This window comes from Serinus canaria, chromosome 2 (assembly GCF_022539315.1).
Source record: "Serinus canaria isolate serCan28SL12 chromosome 2, serCan2020, whole genome shotgun sequence".
NCBI classification, from domain to species: Eukaryota; Metazoa; Chordata; class Aves; order Passeriformes; family Fringillidae; genus Serinus; species Serinus canaria.
Window position 1 is genome coordinate 147,619,771 of NC_066315.1, and position 24,940 is coordinate 147,644,710.

At 39.2% G+C, this 24,940-nt stretch overlaps 1 protein-coding gene across 1 annotated transcript in view; it reads right to left on the minus strand.

The window, feature by feature from the left end:
• Window positions 1–24,940, minus strand: part of PTK2 (protein tyrosine kinase 2) — a 189,932-nt gene that overhangs the window by 159,238 nt on the left and 5,754 nt on the right. Inside the window, exon 2 of the mRNA XM_050971676.1 lies at window positions 15,663–15,720. The gene's annotated coding sequence lies outside the window, so the exon portion shown is untranslated. The remainder of the gene's footprint in view (window positions 1–15,662; window positions 15,721–24,940) is intronic.

The window sequence follows — 24,940 nt, forward strand, 5'->3', positions numbered from 1 at the left end:
AGCCTAATTGTGACACCCTGGATGAAGAAAGAATTTGCTTCAGCTGGAGCTTGTTCTGAAAGTGAAGCACAACATCCCTTCACACCAAGTAGGCATTTACAGCCAGAGCTACAGAGGCTGAAATCAGTTCTACAGTGAAAACAAGAGAGTTTTGGATCTTAACCATATATAAGAAATAAGAGAATTAAGGACACTAACTGTGATAGAAAAAGTCCAATAAATTCACCACCATATGCATGGGAACAACTCCCTTAATGCCATCTGGGTGTTTCCACAAGTCTTAGACATCCTCCCAGGGACACATGTAACCCCACTTTCAAATACTGTAGTGTTTGGAGACACAACATGCTGCCAAGTGTCATTCTGCTGGGGGGGGAACGACAACGAAGACACCAATTCAAGAATTATTGACAAATAATTTACTTGACCTAGACCTTGATCTAGGTCAAGTAAATTATTTGTCAAACACCAGAGCACACACAAGGCAATGAGAATTAGCAAGGAGATAAAACCAAATGCTTTTTCTGTCATTTTACAAGAATACACAGTTCTTCATAAACCAAAAAGACAGAGAGCCTACCTCAGAGGGTAAACAGGAGTTGAGGGTCAACAGAAGACAATAAATCAGGAAAGAGCAGAAGAGACATTACAGAGCAATATATTATGTATTCATCTAAACTGACAAAATTCTCTTTTCTTAATATGTTGTATGTTAGCAGTAGTTGTGTTAGGCCGGTTCCCTCCTCACACCACAACATTGATGCACTAAAAGAAATAGAGAAAAAACTTTCCCATGGCTTCTCTTTTGCTTTCTCTGTCCCCTTTTATAAAGTTTTCCAGATGGAAAATAGAGAATTAATTAAGACAGCAAAAAACAATGACAAGTGAGGCCGGGAGGAATTAAAAAAAAAAAGAAACAGGAAAAAGAAAAATACAAAATACACACATACATCAGGACAAAGAAACTCAAAGAGATGAGTGACAACACTAAATTCTGAAGGTAAAGAGGGGGCAGTGGGGGACAAGAGTGCAGACAGAAGAACTGCAGCACACAACATGGGACAGGCTTTCTTCTCCCAATTGGTTCTGTCATGTCGCCGTCGGAGAGCGGCTCAGAGACAGCGGCACTGGTGTAACGGGAAACCCCAACAGTTCTGCTCTGCAAGGACCTGATCAAAAGGGGACCCAGTTGGTTTGACAGAGCACAAGACACCTGCAGCTCCCATTTCCCATTGGCTGCACCTTCCCAGGTCGGCCATTACTCATCTGGGCAAAGGCAACAAGGCAAAGAGTTTGTTTCCAACTCCTCACGGCGCGAAGTCAAGCGTGTATGATTAATGGATTCTCATTTCCACAAACCCACTGAAAAATTTCAGCTTGGCATCATTAAGATTCTATCAGCCCTGAATTGCAATTTAAGATAGCATTTTCCCCCTTAATCTGCTGCTCTATTTAATCAATTTAATGCACAGTAAAAACTTAATTTGACAAAATTGAAAGCATTATTTCTCCCTGCCTCTGGCATGAAACAGATTAAGACCACCAGAAATACTTGCAGAAAGATCCAAGATTCATTACATATTGGGTGGCAGATAAATATTAGATATGCTATAAACTCCAAGTCTAAAAGCTGTGGATTTTAGTTAATGCTGCAATTACTCCCCAGCAGCTAACCCGAGTCACGCTTCCTACACAAGGCATGACTGTGATTTTTGAAGTCAGATCTCCTAAAATACTACTTTGTACCATGCTGACAAACTCCAGACAGCAGGGCAGAAGGAAAAATGCCAGCAACGACAAATTCTCCTGTGTAGGCTTCTGGCCAAACCCAGGCTGGATAAAGGCACAGGTTAGAACAGAACATGTTCTAGGTCCAGGATGAAATACCAGTTTATACCCCTACCCAAATTCAATTTCATCTACTTAGATTATCCACAGGAGGTATAAAGACAGTGACAGAAGGCTGCCACATAAATGTGTTTGGAGGTCTCAACAGACAGTCTGAATCTCCAAAATAACCCAGGTTACAGGAGACACATCCACAGTTCAGTCCCAGAGCTGGAGGTACCCAAATGGTCCCAGGGTGGGAGCTGATTCTCCAAGAAGCAGCTGCTCTCATCCCATGGCCAGGGCTAGAGCACCATGGCACATGGTACTGTGAAAGGAACACTTCTGCCTTCAGGGCTGTCAAACCAATTTTCCTCATAAATAACTAACAAGCCAATTTTATGGGCAGTGGCAGGGAGAGGAATCCTGACGGCGTGCTGCTCACAAAGCACGCTCATTACTTTCTTAGCTAAGAATCACTAAGTCCCTTAGAAACTCTGACTTGCCCTGTAAGTATTTAAGTAGAGTATTACAAGTTTATTTAAAATGGATTTTAAAGCTATGATTTTGTACCTAGACATGACTTCTTAGAAAAATCAAATACAAAATGCATCTACTGTTAAAACAGTCTGAAATATATTATTCCTGCTGATGTTAAGAAACAGTGCTGCTTCACTTGAAAAGTACAAATATTTCAGTAACAGCTTTTCCCATTTATGTCAAGGGATTACATAGTGTATAGCTGTACAATTACATCTTACTTCAACTTGCTTTGTTGATATATAAAATGTAATACTTATGGTGAATACCTACCCTGCTGATGTGTAACAATTCCTTATCAGCAAACCAAGCTAGCTGGAGCATAAAGGAAATCATGATGCAGTCCTTTAAGAATAAAGAGAAAAGAGCCACAAATACCCTAATTATATAAGGGTATTTGGTACAGTCCTGTGTAGGCTGGACTCAGTGAACAAATATTTTCTGCACAAAGGTAAGAATTCAAGACTACAAAGAAGTGTACAGTATAAATGTGGCTTTTGCCTCAGCAATGAGTGCTGGGAGGCAGAAAAACGTAAATCTTTTGTACCACAATATAATCCATAAGAAAGGACAGCAAGAGTAATAAAGCCTAAACCAAAAGAAGTATTGTTAAGCTTTTAAAATTCTTCACTGATACTGCAGTTTATTCCTTGCCCCACCATTTCACAAGAATGAAAATACATCAGTTCACCTCTTTAGTTATTTCAAACAAGGATATATTATCTGAGACTTATTCTCTAAAAAGCTTTTCCATTTCTGATCATTCATTGGGCATTGAAACAGGGAAGATGAGCAAAAAGAAACCTATCCAGCTTTCTCTGCTTCTGATCCAACTTGGACAGAGTCAGATGCCACTGAATTCCACCAGAGTAAGAACAAAGAACTGAACTTGGTCACAATGATGATCCAGAGCAGACCTGACAGTTGTTTCATGCACTTCTAACCTCAGTAACAGGAAGAAGGTGAACATTTTTTTAATTACTCTATAATCTACTTTTCACTTTATCATGTATGAAGTGTCAGGTACCCCAGTACACTAAATTATTTAGCATACATTGTAACTGTATCTTCTGCCTCTCATAATGTGCAGAATAAGTATGCAGTGATTATTTAAAATTTTACATTAAAATACTGAAAAGAACATTTAGTTCATCAAGGTCTCCAGTTCCCCAGTCTTCCCTCTCCAAATTGCTCCTGAACGTATTGTAAGACTCACCCTGTGAGTTCAAGCTTGAGGCACAAATAAGAAAATGGTCCAAATTAAAAACCTTATCCAAATTTCCAGTAATTATTAAAGAGACTCATTTTCAATCCCTTCAAGATCTAATCAGGTTCAGAATGGACATGAACCTAAATTTGCTTGAATACATTAAAATAATTCTGCCACAAAGTCAGGCAGGTACTGCACAAGGATGCCTGTATTTCAGGAACTTCTGAACACATCTTTTTCACTATATGAAGAAAGAGATCAAATTAGAGAACTGCAGTGTGTACTTACACCAGTGTCAGCTCTAGTACAGTTAATATTTACCTCCTCATCCTGCAAACTAAGCATTTGTGACAGTACAAAGGAATTTTAGGCTGCATATAGCAAACAACTTGTCACAGAATTGAAGCTGGAATAAGTTGTATTTGTCTGCTGCAGCCCCACAGAAGAAGAAATGCACAAGTTCTTAGTAACAGGACACTGAAAGCTCAGAACAAACCACAGGAAGCACAAAGGACCAAAAAGAATTTTTTCACCAAAGTAACAGGGATGTAAACTCTGCTGCCACCTCAATGCAATCTAACTAAATCCATTTATCTCCCTTTTCCCCAATTCCTGAATCACAGAGTAACAAAAGTCATGAGGCCCAAAGGAAACCTATGTAGTGTGTCTCCATAGCCAAGAGAAAAACCACAGAAATCCTCTAGAAGAATTTGGGGTAAACTGGGTAACTCTGACCTCCTCAGGTCCCTGGAGCAGATCTGGCTGGATTAGATCTGTCAGATGCCTAAAGCATTCCCCAGTAGCCCAGCAAGGCTGGAATCACAGTGGTTTGGGCTGGAAGGGACCTTTAAAGGTCACCTAAATTCCAACCTGTCCACCACAGACACTTTCCCCTAGACCAGATTGCTCCAAGCCCCCTCCAACATGGCCTTGAACACTTCCAGGGATAGGGCAGCCACAGCTTCTCTGAGCAACCTCAGCCAGTGCCTCACCACTAACACAATTAAAATATTATTAAGAAACACCAAACTTATATTTGAGAAACTTTTCCAAGTAGCTTAAGAAAGCATTATTTACCACACACCCTTATAGTCAACACCATGGCAGTGTTCAGAACACCCCTGAGCAAGAAGGCAGCACCAGCATCACTGTGGCCCCTTTATCCAAAGCCAGCACAGTTCTGAAATTCACCTGACCCCCCAGCCCCCTCCTTCACAGTGCTCTGCAAGGTTCAATGTTCCAAATGTCCCAGGTCTGGGGGACATCCAAGGGGAACTCACAGAATCATCTAAGCTGGAAAAGACCTCTGCAACTGATGATCAGTCTGAAATGTATTTATTCCTGCTGTCATCAGGAAAAGAACAGAGGTCTTTTCCTGCCTAAATGATTCCATGATCCTGGGTGTGAATGCTGCTGTTGCCAGCAGCAGCTCCTTCCAGTTGTGGTTTGAAGCTTCTGCCTTTTGCAGTTTGGTAGGAACCAGTTCATGGCCAAAAAATAGATGGGGAAGAGGATAACAGAGAGATGGCAAGCAGCACAAGCCTTGTTATTTGGGAAACTGAGATAACAGCAGACAATATTGTCATTAATAACACAACCACAGAGAGATGTCAGGGGTGGTGACTGGCAGTGGTTTCATTCTGTCCAAGGGAGTTTCTGTGCTGGGAACAAGAGCAACTTCTGGTCCAAACCACCTGGGACAGAGCACAGACACAAAGGCTTAAACCACTGATGTATGATTACAATGTACCAGCTCTCATTTAGTTCGCCTCACAAAAAGCAAGAACTAAAAAGGATTTTGGGTACTTCCCACACAGACTTTTCTAATGAAGACATTGTCTAATGTCTACAGACAGATGTGACAATGTCAACAGGTTGGTAATTACCAACAGCTCTAAAATTTGAAGTCGACAAATTAATTAGACACTGTTCCAAAAATCACAAAGTGCAGCTTTGAGGCTGGGCAGTGACTTTGCTATGACTCAACTCAAAAGCTCTTGCCAAAACACTTGAATGCAAGACTGCTCAGTTTCACCTTCCTGAAGTGTCCTACATCCAAAATTTCTGATGTCTATTTCTGAAAAGTCTGGCTTTTGTAGAATTTAATACTAATATCATAAAATTCCAACTGCTCAATATCTTCCTCAAAGTACAAAAATACCAAGATATACTGAGAAACAAAGGACTGACTTTATTCTTCCAGGATTTAAAGTTCCAGAGGATTTGATTCCCCACTGCCTCCCTGGCCTCTATTGCAAACCCTAAAACTACAGTCATTCAAAATGCCAATATACTGGGGTTTGCAGTGGGGATAAGGAAATAGAAACTTTTTCCACACAACACTTTCAATGATGCTCCTTTCATATAGATCATGAATGGATAAATTTGTCTCCTTATAAACTGCTGATGGTTGGAGCTACATCTGTTGTCCTCTGGCCAACTCTAACATTATTAAGAACCAAATGAAGACAAATCCAAACACTTTTAAGTAGCATAAAATATTAAAAACAACTCATATGGCCTCAGACAGCAGCCACAAAAATTTATTTTTTGGGACAAAATCCTCTCATTCAAGAAAAACATGACAGATGTTTTTATTTATTTATTAAATTTATTTATTTCCTCTGTATTAAGCTGTGAGACTAAGTGAGTGGAAACCTATTTGGGGAACACTCCTGGGCTGGATTTGCAGCCCTGATTAATGCCTAAATACTGATATTTGTGACTGAAAGCTCCAGAAAAATCTAGGTCTTTTGGGGTCTTTGGGAAACTGAATGACACAAGAGGGACAAGGTCAATGGTAAGAGTGCAGAATTTTCAAAGATTTTACATGCAATTAAAATTATTTTTGCATTAGAAAACTTGCCAGCAGTAGCCTGTTAGTTATTTTGTTCTATCCTTATTCTCCTTTCACATTTACAGGCATTTCAAAGAGCAAATTGCACAAAAAACCTAGTTAATATTAAGTTTGTGAAACTGGTTAAATACATGAACCATGTGTGTAGAACATACTGTAATTTATAATTCAGATCCCTTGGTCTCAGAACCTCCATGTGTTAGTCTGGAGCTGGAGATCAATTAACCACAACTCTTAAGTGTTTTGAAGCTCAAAACCCAGCAATGCACAAATCAATATTTAATTTGCAGTCTGTGTAGGAGTTAAAAATGTATCAGAAGCTATGTACAGAATATATATTATAAACCACAAAATGAAATAAATTCTAACATGCACTACACCAACAGCCTAAGCAATTAGAGATGAATATTTCAATGTAATTTCTATTAATGCCTCCTGAATTTAGCAAAAATTTGTGAACAACCAGCCCATTTAAGTTACAAATGGTTCCTGTGTATCATTATTTGCATCATCCAAGACCATATTTTTCCTGTCTATTTCTCTTTCTACCAAAAGGAATATCGTAGTACTGGAGAGGTTTTCTTGTCCTTGAGCTGTTCACATCCCTGACTCCATCCCTCCTTCAAATTTCGGTATTCTTGAGAAATCTGAGATACAGTGGGCAGATCAAAACATGTCCTTGCTTCAAAACACATTTTAGGCAATTTCAATGATATGAGAGAACTGTAAAATAAGAAAATGCAAAGCTACCAGGATTTCCTGAACAGACTGGCTGTGATGTCAGCCCTCAAATCAGCTACACAGAAAACATAGATGCTTTCAAATGTGAAAATCAGGATTAACTGAACTGGGCCAATTTGCAGAAATTCTACATTGCTGCCACTTAACAGGCCTGAGAAAAACAATAACTCTATCACCCCAAAAGGAACCAACCTTTTGATCAGTTTCTGTAATCTTCTAGAATTAACCAGAAAAATTTTAGCCCTGAGGCTAAACTTTGTGTCCTTCCTACAAACTGCTTTTCAAAAGTCCACATGTTCACAGTCATTTATCTTGAAAAATTATTAAAAAAAAAAAAAAGGGAAAAATAGGTACATACTAAAGCAACAAATTTAAACTCCATCTAACTCACTAAAATTATACAGAAATTGTGTAATTTTGACAATATTTCACAGTTCAGATGCAAACTGATGAATTAAATGTTTTCTTTAAAAATATAAACAAGGTGAGGAATTTGAATGAAGTGACTTCGTAGAGCCATCCAGTTGAGTGCAACACTCCTTCCCCACCTCGGTGCTTCCACAACTTGACCACTAAATTTAGGAAATGCAGAACTTACATCAGAGAAGCATTAGATACCAACAAAAAATTAACTCTGTATTAACATTTCAACTACTTTTTCAATGTGTGATGCTACCCTGAATGTAACATCCGCAGATTTTCTTTGATCCTTTAGTGAGAGTTTTAGTCAGAAAAGCTAAACTGGCATCTTCTGACCCCTATTTCTCACACTCCTGGCACATAGATAATGCAGGGATGGCAGCAGCATTCTCTGGACATATGGATATATGAATACAGAGACCATAAGGATATTAAGAAATGTACATTACTGTTTCCCTTATGTCCTTCTTTCTCCTTTATGGGGAGAGAGGTGCATTAGGTTATGTCTTCAAAGCTACGTGTTTGTTATCAAAAGTAACACCAAAACCACTAATTCTTTATGTTAATATCAATATTCAGTGATTTTTTATGTCACTCTACTCTGGATTTATTGTGGAGGTCTTGCTTAAACCTTCCCTTCAATAAGTTGAAGAGTAGCTGGTGGAAGTTTCACACCACATATGTTTATACACACACACCCCCCTCAAAGAAAATCTTCCAGGTAGCTTTGGCTTGGCTTCTCTTCAGACCTTATCAAGAGGAACACTCTGAACTGAAGCCCAGATTTCACCACCCACACCAAATGTTCTATTCTTCATTGAATACTTACATGACTACAAGAGCTCCTGGAAAAAGTGGGCCTTGAATTAAAAACAAAGTCACCAAAAAAAAAAAAACAAATGTTCCAAAAGGATGCAGAAGTCAATGTTCATTTACCTTCATTCAGGGCCCCTCCTCTTTAGGATTTAGCATAGAGTAGAAGCACAAGGCTCAAACTGGATTCAAATACATCCTATGCCTAGGAAATTTTTTTTTTTAAGGTATCAAAGGAGGATTCATAGAGAGCTCCTAACACCACACAAAAAGGAGGTGCAAATTAACATCCTGCTTGCTTGGGATTTTTTCCAAACCAAAAATAATTATGCAGAGGCTTCTAAGGTAAATTATTCACCATATTAAGAGTCCAATGCAAATTTATATGGAGAGGGATTTATAAGAGTCAGCATCAGTCACATTAAAGGCAGAGGATTACAGACTGAATTGTTCTGTTTAAAATAACTATGATGCAACTCAGTTTAGACTACCAGGAATATTACTACTAGCAAAAAAACACAAAAAGACTTTCAGAAAGGGAAGGAAGTATAACACTAATTTATTTTTTACTACTAGAAAAAGCCTACCACTCCTTTTGGATATTGCTCTTAACAGAGATCATTTAGAAAAAAGGAATGGGTTGAAGCAAGAACTCCGTGATTACAGCTGTCCCAATTTCTTTGGACCTTAAAACCCTCTACAATTCTGCCAAGCTTTTACCATCCTCTCCTGAAAGTTCAGCTGAGTAGACTGATCCTGAAAGAGGGAAATGACAACACAGCCACCTGTTTACAATACATACAAAAATAACCTGGAATGCCAAGCTTGGGGTCCTGTTGACAACCATGACTTTTTGTGTGCCCTTTTGCTCTGCACAATCTAAAATCTAAAAAAAGAAATGACCTTTTTTTTTAACGGGAAACCTGGTTAGTAATTTAAAGACTGCACCTTCCACAACACAGCTGGGAGTGGACTGCTAACAATAAACCTTCCACTTGTTGTTAAAGGGCAACATTTCAGTGGCACCTGGAACACATATTAACTCCTGCCAGGTGATCAAGGCTCCCTCGTGGTACAGAAGATTTCATCTCCTTTAATGCATTTATTTTCAGGTGCAGTTACAGACTCTTGTTGCCTCTTTGTGTACTCTGCATCCTCCTTACTAAAAAAAATGCTTCCCAAGTTGCGTATGTTTGGACTCTTGACAGGGAATTCAAGTTGTCTGTTTTATTTCTTGCCTGGAAAAGAGAGTGCTGATACACAGCTACTGGTCAGAAAGAAATAAAATTAATCATATCACTTCTCATAGTCACCTAGTCTGTACTCAAGACAGCAGTACACACGTGTGGGCAGTACACAAAAGCATAAAAAATAAGCCACTATTTTTGCTAATTCTTGTTATTGAAAATGGATTTCATGAAACTCAAGCACATGAAAACACTGGATTATTTCAAAAACTCAATAGTTGCAAAAGAAATTCGCATCTAAGGAATTGTGATGCAACATCTCAAAGAAACAGAGAATAACCAAACCAAATTATCTACAGGCATCAGGCACAAAGGGGAGTCAGGCTGATTTTAAAGGTTTTACCCAGGGTGTTCATGTGTAACTGATGTGTCTTAGAAACAATGAGAAGGAAAGGAGTCACATCAGAGGCTTCCAACATCATCCCATGATTTCCCACCAGCTTTAAAACTAGGAAAGAATAACCAACCCTGCATAAACAAAATGAGATTACAAGCAAGACAGCAATACCAGAGAAAACAGGGAGGGTTTAGTAAATCAAAAGTGAACAAGGACTGTTGGCTCAGTTGGTCAGGGTTTGATGCTGATAAAACCATGGTTGTGGGTTTGATCCCTGTATGGGACATTCACTTTAGCTGGACTCAATGATCCTTATGAGTTTCTTCAAACTCAGATTATTTTGTGATTCTACTGAGATGAAGGGGAAAATAAATAAAAGCAGTATTTTGTTGGTGCTTGTGAACACCGTGTGCCAAAATGCAGGAGACAAGCGATGGTTTTCACTTTGCACAGGGCTGATAAGGGCTAGGCTAAAACACCAGGCACAGTGAAATTCCCTGCCTCCCAGGCAGTGCTAATTAAAACACGTGTCAGGAAGTGCACTTGAGCCCACTTCCCTTCAGAGGAAGCTCTCCATGAATGTCTGCCCGGAAATAACCCAGATCCTTCCCTTAGCACAGCACACACAAACCAACCTTGGCAGCCCCTGGGCTGGCACTTGCTGGTCCTCCTGCCTATCAAGTTGGCCCTTTTTTTCCCAAATATTTTATGACATGTCAGTACATTTGTATCCCCTAATGTTCCTTCTCTTGTAAGGACACTCATTCCAACCTGCCCCACACTACAACTTGAGATGCTACACTAATAACAAACACTGTCATAAAAGCCTGGAAACCTTCACTCAGTTTTTAAGGTAAAAATGGAAATTTTTAAGCCTTGAAAAGACTTGAATCCATCTGGTTTGAATCTTGGTCTTTCTTATGTTTTCAGAAAATTCTCTTCAGGTTTTCTTCTTACAACAGGAAGGTATATTTGGACATCAAGGTTGTAGGGAGCTGATTCATTAAGTATCTGAAACCTGGACGTATTGGAAAGTTAAGAAATCTACCACCTAGCAGTGAGGAGCACATTATCACTGATTATTTTGTATAAGAATGGTCTTGTTCAAAGATTCAGAATATCCTGCTGCTTTTAGAAACTTTCCTAGGCCAGAGTTAAAAAGTTTTGTGCATTTCCTACACTAAACAGCCAGAGCAGACCTTAACCCATTAACCAAGATAAAGGATCCAAGGCCAATTTTACATAACCACTGAGCAAGCTAAGTGTTCTCAAAGAAGCAGAGCTACAAACTTTACCTCAAGTAATAACTAGAATATCATTACTTACACCTACCATTAGAACAGCATGGAAGGGAGCAGCAGCAGCAGTGCATGGCTATCCCTGGCATCATCAGAATGTGCTGCTCCAGGCCCATCCAAGCTGCATTACCAAGCAGAACTATTTACGGAGTGAGACTGTCTTCTGCTTGATGTTTCCCTATTCACATTTACAAGAGGGCTAACAACCAAAACAAATATTTTGTTTGGGATCAGAAGACCTTTGGCACCTCCAGAGGGGAAACTGAAGCTCTGCTTCATTCTATCTCACAACATATTCCAAGATAATCCAGACAGGCTGAAGTTTTATTGAACTCCATGGAGGGATGAAACAACGCAGGACAATACCCCAAACACTCAAATTTATTCCCCCAAGCCCACTTAGTCTCTGTAAGACACAACAGTTGCTCTAGGGACAGGAGGAGGAGTATCAGCTGTGCCAAGCAAAGGCCAGGACAGAGCTCAGAAAGGCACCAGGCACCACAGAGGGTGGTTTGTGTTCCTTACATTCAAGCTCACTGCTTTGAAAACCCTGGAGTTGCCTGTCAGCACAGACAGAGCACAGAGCCCTTGGAAGGGCCCAGCCTGAGAGAAGAGGATGTTCTGTACTGAACTTGCACACATGCAAGCCCAGCCTGCCTGGAAGACGCTGAAGTTTATCCTAACCTTGGTGGCAAAGTAAATCTTTCTGCAATGATCCAGAAGTCCAGAATAACAAACCAGTCAGCAAGCCCAGCAAAATTCCACTTCCAGAAGCCAGGAGGAGCTATAAGCATGTAGGTCTTCCTGGCAAGGAGCAACATCCATTAATTATCTTTACACTTGAGAACAGAGTGGTTCTTTACACCTTCAAGTGCCAACTGAAATCTTTTGAAACAAATTTTATGTCAAGAGAAAAGCCTCAAATGTATTAAAACAAAATTAAATGCATAATATCCAAAACACACAATAACCCAGATCTCTGAGATTTCACTAGGGAAGTATTTCTAACCATAAGACATAAAAGGGACATTCATTTCTCCATCTGCAGTACTGTATTTAAACAAATGTTATGCTGGATACAAGGTTTCTCATCCAATACTAGCTTAATTCCACCTGAAATAAAACCACAAAGCTGGAAAGTACCTGAAGTCACTTGCAGTAGAGATACAATCCAGAGAACATCCTTTGGAAGCTGCTCCTCAGGTGGAAGGGCTGGCAGCACCTCCTGCCAATGGCTGACCAGCATGTTTGAAATCACACAGTAAATACATGTAAAATGACACATTTTTATCTACAATGCCTGCACCAATACCATGGTCAAACACTGACCTGAGGAGTAAGTCAGAATTATAAACCTGAACAGAACTGCTGCTCATAATCCCTATTTTATGATTTTTTTGTCTTCTGCACTCATTATCTGAGAATCATAGTATTATTTTGGTTGGAAAAGACCTCCAAGACCATTTAGTCCAAGCATCAGCCCAGCACTGCCAAGGCCACCATTAAACCAGGTCACCAAGTGTCACATCTACATATCTTTTGAATATTTCCAGGGATGGGGACTCAAACAGCTCCCTGGGCAGCCCGTTCCAATGCTTAACCATCCTTTTGGTTAAGGCATTTTTCCTAATATCATCTAAATCTCCCCTAGAGCAACTGGAGGCCATTTCCTCTTGTCCTGTCCCTTCTTTCCTGGAAAAAGAGCCCAATCTCCACCTGTCTATAAGCTCTTGTCAGGCAGTTATAGAGAGCAATAAAGTCCCCCAAGCCTCCTTTCCTCCAGGCATTCAGGGATTCTGGATGATGTTAGCAGAGTCATTTTGTCAAGTTTGCTGTTTTTCTTTCATGGCCTTGATACCTAGTGAGTTAAATACAGAACTGCCGAGTGATTTCAGTGCTGTTCAAATCAGCGAGAGGTCTGCTCTGAGTGCAAATTTGAACTGTTACAACAAAAACAGGCATGTCAGAGCCCAGACCCAAAACTGAAACCTTTCATCCTAAGTTCTGTGACTCCATCCAGTACAAACACTAATAAAACCATGGGATGAAGAGGTGAAGGCAGCACTACCACAACACACTTGAAAACTCCATCCTGTAAGAGAAGACTTGAATACGTCCTGAACAGACAAAGGGACTGGGAGCAAACAGGTTGTGATTCTGTGGAACAAAGTATGTGATCACATGATGAAAAGACTATCATAGTACAAGTAACAGCTTGACTTTTTGCAATATGAATACAAAAAGTAAATGTTTATAAAGCAGCTGGATAAGTAAGAGATGCAGTACATTTTTTTGTCACTGCCACTGGAAATGTCTTGGCAGTATTTGCATATACAATACCACTTTCAAAGAGCAAGTAGCACTATCCTTTCCTCTTATCAAATCTCCAGCCAGAAATAAATAAATACAAAAAAAAAAAAATCAGACTTCAATATAAACCTGACAAATCAGAAGTACTTGCAATCTACACTTAAGATTTTCCACCGTTTCCTCTTACTCTACATTATACTTCACAGCCTTATTATTCACTGGGCTGGTTTTTTATGAAGTCTTATCTAGGCAGGTACTGCAAGATATTTACCGAACAAACTAATAAATACTTTGTTGTCATGGTTTTACCAGGATATGACTCATTGGAACCACGTATTCCAGGGAGCAACTGGCTTCACTTCACAAAACATACAAGTGCACTTTTTGCTTTGTGACATCACGACAGTCAGAGCTGTTCCTTTCAAAAGGTCAAACAAAATTAAAGGAAGCATTATAAACCCCCTGAAATCACAGATCTGATTTGCAGGCCTTTATATATGATAAAATGTTTTGTTCCCACCCCCCTGCCCTTGTTTTCTAGATTTCCCACACTATTAGTTTGCCATGTCCAGGAAATATTTTTCAAGTGTCTGGGTTTCCATATGAATCCTAAGTCAGAATTAACATGAGACACAAGGCAACAAATTTTGATTTTAACTGATAAAAATATCAGTACTGGTTCCAACTGAAATACTTTGGGTTTCTTCCAACTTAAGTGAAGGCTACTATTTTTTAAGCCATTCAAACTTTTTCTTTGGAGTGGTAAGAGTAGATTGGAATTCCTTAGAAAAAACTAACTGCATAATATAAACAAACATCATCCCATACCAGAAAAGGGAAGGGAAAAAAATTGTAGAGGAGAAGCAAATATTCATCATAAGCTTGAAAACTGAAGTTTAAGAAAAGCTGATGACATCCAGGAGTAAGCTACTGAAGAATAAAGATATCTATCCCTGCAAATTTAGATGGTCAGGAGACATTAAGTGACCCTCTGCTGATTCCTGAAGATGAAAACAGATTTATATTATGGATACAAGATCACAGCCTGAAGCTCCATTAGGGACCTGCTCCAGGTGAAATGCAAGCAGCCTTTGCTCTCAATTGTATCACAGTCCAGGCAAGAACATTAATGACTCTAAACTCGGTGATATCAAAGCTTTAAATAAGGGTAACCACATCCACAAGAGTTAGATTCAAAAGTGCTCCTGAAGTAGCAGGAGATTAATTTTGTCACCTGCCAAAGCCCAAAAAAAAAAAAAAATTCATACAGGCTCTGAAACCACCAACCACAGGGAAGGTTGTAGAAAGGGGAGGAAACCAAACCACAAAGAAAAAATAAGGATCCAACAAGTTATTCTAGCCACACTCAAATGTAAGAATATTCCAAACATCCATATATATGAGCAGCAGTAAAGGCAGAAGTCAGAAATACCAAGTACAGTGAGAAGTAAAACTGAAATTTTCAAATATAACCATTCACCCTGGAGACGGGGTGTCACAAGGAATCAAAAATATGCAGACCAGAAATAAACTCCTCTAATACAAAGAATTCTGTGGATTGAACTTCTCTACTTCTGCTTTCAGCTAAACTTCTTCAGATTAGGCTATGCACCCCTACAGCAAAGATTTTGTTTTATTGAGACCCATTTCTTCTGTACTACAGAAATGCAGAACATGAGAACACAGAATTATTAGTAGTATTTTGCTCCAAAAGGCAGCACATGGGACTGGTCAGACAATTTTCAGCCAAGTGGCTTTGATAGGTGAGAAAACACCTTGCAAACTCCTCCCTTGTACAGTAAATTAATTGCTGCACAGGTCTGCCCACCTCTGTACCCTCGGGCTGAATGGAAGGACCATGAACAGGCTGTCAGAGAAAAGCCAGTTCTGGGAGGCTCAGGAAAAGAAACAAACCAAGAAATTCTGTTTTAACACCCACTGTTTAACAATCAGGATTTTCAACAATAATTACAAGGAAACAGCAACAACAAAATCTCATTTTGACCTGCTTTACCCAGAATAAACTCAGTGTGAAATTGAAATCATTAACTGCTGTACATACCCTAAGTAGACTTTCCAGCTCTCAGCAGCAGGTGGTCAATACAGGATGAAACAAAAATCTGAAACAAATATTTAGAATTCATTAGGGTGTTTTCTTAACTAATTTTAAAGCAGTCAAACATCCAAAAAACTTAAGAACAAATTAACTGATATTCATGCTATGAAGACAAGATATCCACCTGCAATACACATCCTGTTTTACAAGTGCAGATTATTTAGCTGGACGTTCTTTTCTTAGGAAAATAACAAAAAAACTCACCCTAAAATAAAACACAGAAGAAGTTTGTAGAAGCCAGAGATTTATATCTGAACTCAAAACAGACAAGTTGCCTGAAATCCTGTTGTTCTCATGAAAGCAAACTAAAAATTTCCCAAGTTATAGGGATTTGCTCTTTTGAAGAAGAAGGAGGGTTAAAGCATCACAAAATGAACCTCTATTACTGAAAATATACATTTAACAGCAAAAACAAGTGAGTGCTGAAAACCATGATGAGTGATTCAAAACATTAGCAGCATCCAGATCTAGAATTAGAAAGTGCTTCCCTGGAAAATGAAAAGTGTGTGGGAGGAACTAGTGAAAAGCATTTATCTCCTCAGGGTATGTGCACCACAGGGCAGCCAAGCCAGCTCTCAGCTGAAGTAACAAATATATAGATATTGCTCAATGCACACATAACAGACAGAGAGTTGTGGGTTTGTTTCTTAAAGAAAACAATTGATCTATAGGAATTCCAGAGCCAAGCAATGTACAGAGTTGAGTGTATTACTTTGCTAGTTGTTTTTCTTCTTTCCCTTTCAAACAAATATATACTATAGGGACAAAGACAGTACCAGAAGAAAGCCCAAGCTTATGTACTATGCTCTTAAAACTAGATTTCTAAGAACTGGTTCCCAAACTTTATTTACTTCAGATACTTCATTTTCCACACACATAAAGGCCACCAGAAGATTTAGGGAAAAAAAATCTCATGAGATAAAGTAATATTAAAAATTAAAATAACCTCTGCACAGTTTCTCTTAAGGTTTCATCTAAGCTGTAATACACTGGGTGCAGGGGGGAGAAAAATGAAATACTTCAATTTTAATATAAAAACCAGAAAAAATAATCACAGCATTTACCTGAAATACACATCCATACCCCAGAGGAAAAAAATCACCAAGAACTTGAACTGCTTTTATGGTGCTCCATAAGATGAATGGCACTGCCTCCAAACCCTGATTTTATGGTTAACAGAATCTGCCAAGTCAGGCTGTCCCACCATCTCTGCCAGACTGAGGGGCAAACAACAGCTTTCCCCAGAATCACGCCTGCTCTGAACGTTTCTATGGAATTAGTCATGATTTGGGCCAATTTGTAAAAACACTGATAATTAACACAATGGGAATGATATCATTGCAAGTCTTTTATGAAAAGGCAAATTGCTCATTAGACTGTTTCTCAGACTGAGAAACCCATGCACTGATTGATTTAACTGAAGATGTTTTCTGATAAGGCAAAAGCTACTTTTAATCTCCAATGCCAGTAGTAATGACCTTTCCCTACTCTGGGAAGTTATATCAGAAACACCCTTGAAGTGCTTGTTAAAATAATTGTGTATGTAATACCACAGGACTTACATACAGCATCAAAAAAAAGCACCAAATGCTAGAAAAATATTATTTTAATTGCTGAGGCATCAATAATGCAAACACTTGCAGACATGTTAAATTTTCCACACAAGTTCTCTCACTGATTTTCAATGGAAGCACCCACGTGTGTAAAATTCAGTGTACAAATGCATGGCCCTGTGACTGCATTTGATGTTGGAAGGCAATCCCAGAGGACAGATAAAGGGCCTCTCATTTGCTCATTAGCTGCTTCAAGTAATGCAGTCAGGACAATCCAAACATGGGATCATTTCTTCTCCCTCACACCAAAAGCCTTTGCCAGGCACACCTTCCCAATATTTGTTTTCACAGGTTACTTACTGATTTACTTCACTCAACAATTACTTTGGAAGCAAGTGGTAACAAGAACTCTCCTATGCTAAACTCAAGTCCAAGCAGTTGTAACACTTCTTAAAAGACCAATTAGTCTCCTTCTAATAGGGATAAAATGCTGAAAGCTTCTAAAGTGGCCAAAAGGACATTAAACATTAAAAAAAAATTGTTTGGCTTGAAGATCTATGGATCTTACAAAACGGTTTCTTTAAATAAAATAAACCCAAACAGGTACATCTGCTCATGGGAAAAAATTTAGGAGGGAGGGGGATTTTTCATAGCTTTTGAAATTTCAAAACCTTTTTCCACATGAGAAAGGTTTTCAGTAAAGTGGTGTTTAAACATTAAATTTAACACTTTTTGTGGTGGAAAACTATTCCATTTCAGACTTTTCCCAACCAGCTGCAAGTCACCCACTTGGTCCAGTTTTGCTTCCTTATTTTTCCATATTCTGTTTTACCTACCCCGTAATCCCTTACTCTCCTCCTAAAATCAACACAGAATTCTACCTGTTTGTAATTAAAAGATAACTTATTTGTAGATCTAAATGTCCACATACAACACCCGAAAGTTTAAGTTTTGTCCTCCAGGATCATTCTATTCCCTCTCTAATTTGACTCCTTCCCCAAGGACATCATTGAACCAATAGACAACTACCAGTATCCAGGAGTAAAAATCTTAATTTATCTTCCAGGCATGGAGCTCCTTTCTCAGCTTCCTTATGTTTTCAGCTACCTTTAAGTTCTTTGATTGTTCTCTTCAAGAAAATTTGTCCTCTTCACTCTTTTCACAAACAAATACCTCCCCTTCCAACCCCTTCCCAGATTCCCCACTCCATTTCAACACTGCAGTGACCTCAATGACTTCAATCTCCACAAAGCCAAAGATGGACCACTAAAGGCCAACATTATTTGTTTCACTTCCCTCTCCTAACCCTGTGTAGTGGTTCCACAAACTGATTCACAGCAACAAAGCAAATAAACAATTTTATGCACTGCAGCATTATATCCTTGCAGAACACTTAATCTGGTCTCTGCTGATGCCCCTTTGGCTCTAGAGTGAGTCAAAGGAAAACTCCACAAAGATCACAGCAGACAGGAAAGGCTTGAGGAGCTGTGTCAGTGCAGGGAAGGAACAAGAACAGCAACTGCTGGGCACAAGTAATATCTTCTGTAGCAGAGATGAGACAATTATAGCCAAGCTATCTGCAATGTTATTCCTCCTGTAGCTGTACTCTCCTCTATCTTCCACAAACAACTGAATCAAGTGAATTTTGGCAATCACTGAGCAACCACAAACAAATTTCCATCAGTGAACTGTACACTGTTCATAGGGAATTATTCTCCAGCCACTTGTTTTAAGGAGGCAGAAAGGACCTAAGATTTAATGTTTTAACAAGATGGGAAGTGAAGCATTCCATAGGTCTTTTGAAAAAACGTAGTCTATGAACATATATATTTAGGACACAAAAAAAGGGGGATGAAGCTGCATCAGTGGAAATTCAGATTGGACATGAGGAAAGGTTCTTCACAGGAAAGGGGGTCAGTCACTGGAACAGGCTCCCCAAGGAAGCAGTCATGGCACTAAGCCTTAGTTGGACTCAGTGGTCCCTTTCCTCCCTTCCAACCTGTACATCCATGCAACCCTAGATTATCTCACCACTGCCCAACACCTCAAGCAGTGAACTGGGCAACAGACCTGTCTGGAGCACTTTCAGCAGCAGCACCAAACCACACCCATGCAAAAGAATAATTACAACACAGCCCTGAGTATAACCTATTAACAAATGACCTCAGGAGAAGCCCCAGAACAGTCAGGGCAGCTACTGAATCCCAGACTGACTCAAAAGCACCATTTGCACAGACAATGCTGTGAGGATTTATTAGTCTTGCTTCAGAATAATTAGCATACAAGCACTAAATTCATCTGACCATTGCATACTGGTTTGGCCACATGAAGAATCTAGTCCATAAAGCAGAATCTGGACACCTCACATAGAACCCAAACATAGAGCCTAAAAACATCACCCCAAAACACACCCTCCTATGGCACTGTCAGCTGCACCACCAGTACTTCTGCAGAAAATTTTAACCAGGTTGTTATAACTTAATTGGAGAAAGAAGTACAAACATCAGTAAGAACTCAATTCCATATCATACTAAAAACACACACACAAAGAAAGAGGCCATACTTACTATCACCTCCTATTCACATGAGCCATCAGATAAAATCGGCTAAAAAGACACAGCTTTAACAACACAGAACACAAGTTTAACATAACTCTTCAAACTGCTGTAACACAGACTCAGTTCAAAAAACTATCATATTTCAAGCAACAGCTGTGCATTAAGTACTCACATTCTATGCACATGGGCACCACTCTCCCCCTCCCCACTTCATTTTGACTGTGCTCCAAATCCTTTCTCAAACTCACCACTTTCATCTTGCCTTTCCAAAACTAATCTCAACCTAGCTACCCACAAGGTCTTGCCTTGTTTGTCTACTTCCATCAAATTCAAGAGTAAGGTATTCACAGAAATGTGTTTTATGTACATTTATTTTCACAACTTGTACAGTCCTCACCCTTTTTATACTTTCACTCTATGATCTCTTCCTCGGTATAATTTGACCAATGTTCCTACTGCCACTTGAGAATACTGGTGCTCAGTATCTATTTCCACAGAGGTACCAATGGCTTTTGAAAGAGGGAACTTCAGTGCAATCCCCATTTAATACCAAAAAGCCACACAGATAAATAAATTACAGAACTCCAAAATCTGTTTCCGAGGAAGGGAAGCGCTGTTCAATACTCTCTTCAGACTGTAAAAACAGTTTAAAGGTTTTGTTTGCCTTTAAGAGAAGAAAAAGCTGATTCAGTTGGAAAATGAAGCCAATGTTACACACTCCTGTCTTCAAGAATTCCCTCTCCTCTTCTGATGAAAGGAGAGCAAGGCCCAATGCTGGCTGCTGGCAGCACTGGAACAGCGTGAGAGGAGCACAAAGAAACCCCCCCCCACCCCCTCCACTGAGCTGAATCAGCAGGGGCTGGGAGCCTGTGACACAACTCAACTCTGGCTTCATTCAAATCCCCATCTGAGGATTAATCGTGTGCTGCACACCAGCTTCCTCTAAAGGGGCCTAATCTTCCAAAAAAAATCACTTGGTTATTTAATAAATTCATGTAGGTAGCAAATTCCCAGAGTACCAAAGCTCAATTTCCTATCCAAATGAAATACTGTCAGGAACTCCAGGCAGGAAATGGAACAGAAGTGAATTCAGTGGTACATCCCACTCCTCCTTTTGACTCCACTCTTTGACTAAGTTTTACAGAGGTTCTGACTGAAATTTTTTTCCTATCCACAACCCAAGAAATAGAGGGACTAAACTGAATCTGATATTCACAAAGCATTTGAGAAGAGACCAAGTCAGACTATTCTTCCCAAAAAACTTATCCCATTTACTTTTTTTGACTATTTCTCTTATAAATTTCAATCCTCAAATTGTACCATCAAAATACATGGGCAAAATAAAAACAGTATTTTTCACCTATGGAAACGGATTGATTTTTCCTGATAACCATTGGTAAATATGTATAAAACAATGTCTGTACATATTCACTAGGGAGTACAGTAACTGCAATTCTCCTCCTTGGTGGAGATTCCCCTCAGCCACCAGCTGAAATCCTACAATTTACAAAGATGATCCTTAACAAGAAAACCAGTTTTTCAAACAGATTAAACAGGTTTTAATGCAGATGACAAGAAAAAAGGCTTCCCTTTACTTCCACACAAATTGAGGTGTTCTTAAATGACATTTACTTCCCCAAACCACAGCAGTTTACACTAATTCCCACACACTGCACAGATCCACACTCTTAGCTTCACCTTTTAGCCTAAAGGCACCATGGAAACTCAGATGCAGCACTGAAGTGTTAATTTCAACAGCTTCTGCCTCGAATTTTTAACCTAGAGACTAAAAAGCTACCAGACCCATGCATTTACTCTATCCTAAGGATCATCTCAAATGCAGGCTGCTCTGTGAATCCCAACTTTCAGCAGCAGCTGTACCAGGTACAGCCAGCCTGGATTACATTTTGCCTTCACACATATTTCCACTAAAGATCACTTAATTTTGCTTCCCAATCTCAATGGCAACTTGTTCCTTCCATGGCAAAATGCAGACAAACATTCTGATTTGCTTTAAAACAGATTAATTTGAGTTATGATTAAGACAAAGCCTAGTGGTAAAACATCAAATCCAAACTATCATGGTGAAGAGTGAAAGACTGACAGAAAAACAAAGAGTCAAGAGACGTTTCTATTATTCTGAAAATAAAGCTCATCTTGTTAGTATATAATAAAATATTGTAACTAATTAAAGGGCAATAGTAAAAGAAATAAGAAAAGTCATCCTAAGACCACTTTATCAACTTGTTTGTAGAGTTAAAAGTCTTGCATGCTTTCCTCCTTGAAATTAGATAAAACAGCAGCTAAACTAATAGCTGTAATATCAGTAACCAGTTTATAGTGCTGTTTTCCAAGTCCTGTGTAGGTAATATCTGCAGAAGAACATGAAAGTTTCATTTGCAGAAAAGTTTTTCTCCCCATGACCTTTCCATCCTTCCACAAAGGAAACACAACCTGCTTTGCCTGGGACAGATTCATATGAGAGCTGCATGGTCTCAGAAACTGCAGAGATAACAGAGAGCACAGGAGCTCAGAGAGAATTCTCAGCAGCTGGGCTTACTGTCAGTTACCTTTTGATTATCACCATAATTCTGCAAATAACAACCCCACATTCTTTACCTGCTCTCATCACTAAAATCAGTCCTGGACAGGATTCAAGAGGTCACCTTGTCAGGCTCACTCCTCAGGTAGGAATGAACATCATCTCCTTTCTGACAGATGCTTAATTTGTTCTTGAAGATTGTCAGGGATGAATCTCTTCTCTAATCTATTCAATTGGTTTGTTATTCTTGGAATTACAAGTCTTCCTCCCCAAGCAGCAAACCAAGTCTTTGGTCCAATTATTTCAATCAACTAATTCTCACTTTAGTCCTTGTAATCCGTTATCATCTTTATCCTTGTAGTAGCATAATGCATGGGAATAACTTCTTATCTCTTGTTAAGTCTTAGCATCTTAATTTGTTCAGTTCTTGGATGTCATATTCTCAGGCATCTGCTACTAAAAGCATCCAAAAAAAGAAAACCTCTTCTTGAAGTCCAGTGCCCAAAACTGAACAGAATTCTAATTAAATCCTACCAGTGCTGAATCCAGCAGAAAAATTATTATTTACCCCCTTGCTACACCACAGCAGAACATGTCTTTACGTGCACAGCAGAGGTTAATCACAAACTGAGCACCCATCAATCAATAACCTGCACACCCCAGTTCACTCAGCTCTTGCAGGATTTTAAAAGCATATTTTGGGCAGAACATTTGAACAACACAATTCAAAATGCACTAAACATGGAGTAGTAACAGAGGCTGTAGAGCTGAACAAGTGCAGAAAACAGCCGGCTTTGTGATTTATACAAACTGAAGTGGAAATGACAAGATAATTAATAAACTAACTGAAATCTAGAAGCCTCTAGGATATAGTGCTTAAGCCTGAAATAGAAAATGAGAGCTGATAAAAATTCAGAATTACTTCTTTAGCCATTAATTAACAGTGTTCCCATAATGGAGCTGTTAACACCAGAGTAAGAACTGAAACTGTAATTTGTAACATTTGCAAAGAGCTTCACTGAGAGCGAGAGACCAACACATGTCAGCAGTCTGTGAAGGTTTCCTGGGTGAAAGCTGGCAATGGAAAACAAGTTAAAAATTAAACAATATTAAATAGTTTTTGACACAATTAAAAATGGAACTGAAGTGATTTTAAAACTTCCCAACTTGTGGCTCATTAATTGGGAGGTACAAGTCTGTGTACATATTATCTATCAGCCCTTTTTCTGCCATACTTATAAAATGAAATGTATTTTATTTAGCAAACAGTTCTGAGTTAGGGCATGATGAGGGGTAAGGAGCACACTGACAAACATGGATTAACTGCTGTGGCCATGCCAAGGTTCATCCCAAACTGTAAGATGGCACCTTAAATTTACAGCTTGGATCCAACATCACCGTTTGTGCTTCTCCGGGTGATGGGCAATTCAAAGCCTCCACAGAAAGCACCCCAGAACTGAGGTGGTTTTGTGCCAGGGCTCACTGTCCTTATATTAAAGGGAAATAACAAACACAGCAGCTGAATAATCTGCCATTGAAAGGTAAAGAAGCCACAAGAGGAGAAATAAAATGAGTCCAAACTTGGGATACTGTGACTGTGTTGGTGGTTCCCAGTTGCTTGCACCTCACCTGGTTGACAACACCAACATCATCAGGCACGAAGGGTCCTAGACAGTGGCAAAAATACAACACCACCTCCAAGTTCTGGAACTTGGGAGGGGAAAGTGTGAAGAAACAGGGGTAAGGACTTGTACCAAACTAAAGTATGAAATTCACCTTTTTACAAAAAGTTAGTTCCAACAACTAAATGACAAAGGTACCTGTTATACATCGCTTTTGTGCCAACACTGGGAAATCCATTACGAATCAACTCTGTCTGTAAAGAGCTTCCCCTACAAGAGCATCAGTAAAGCAGCAGTGGGGATGGAGGAGCAGACTGCTAAAACCTGAGCTACACCAAGTCATAAAAGAACCACAAGAGCATTCAACCACCAGCAAAAGGAATTTCTGCTTGAAAAGTGTATTAGAAACAGCAGGGGGAAAAACTGGTAAACAACTTGGTTGGTTAACCAAAAATAAAAAGAAACTGTACTCTTTTAAACACTAACTTTTTTTTTCTTCTTTCTGTATTAACCTTTACTTGAAAAAAGGAGGCAATAAAAATGCCAGCATACTAACCCAGAACATACACTATTTGCCCCTGTGAAGACAGAAAGTCTGGAACTGCCCAGTTAAAAAAGAAATCAAGAGCAAATACCTATGTGCAAGTAAGAAAATGGTGGCAGATTTTATGCTTTCCTACTACCTTCATAGAAAAAGAATTTAAGAGATTGCCTGAAATCAGTAAGAGGAAATTCTCTTTTGAAGATCACAGAATTTCTGAATCTCAAAGCTGCAAAGTATTACTGAGAACAAACTTGCCTCAGCATTCATGCTGAACATAAAACCTACAACACACAGCATGAAACAGGTATTGATTGATGTAAATCTCCACCACTGGGTGTAACTCAGACATTGGGATTTCTAAGTCTCTCACTAGTACCTTCAATAGAGTAATCTTGGATGCACTGC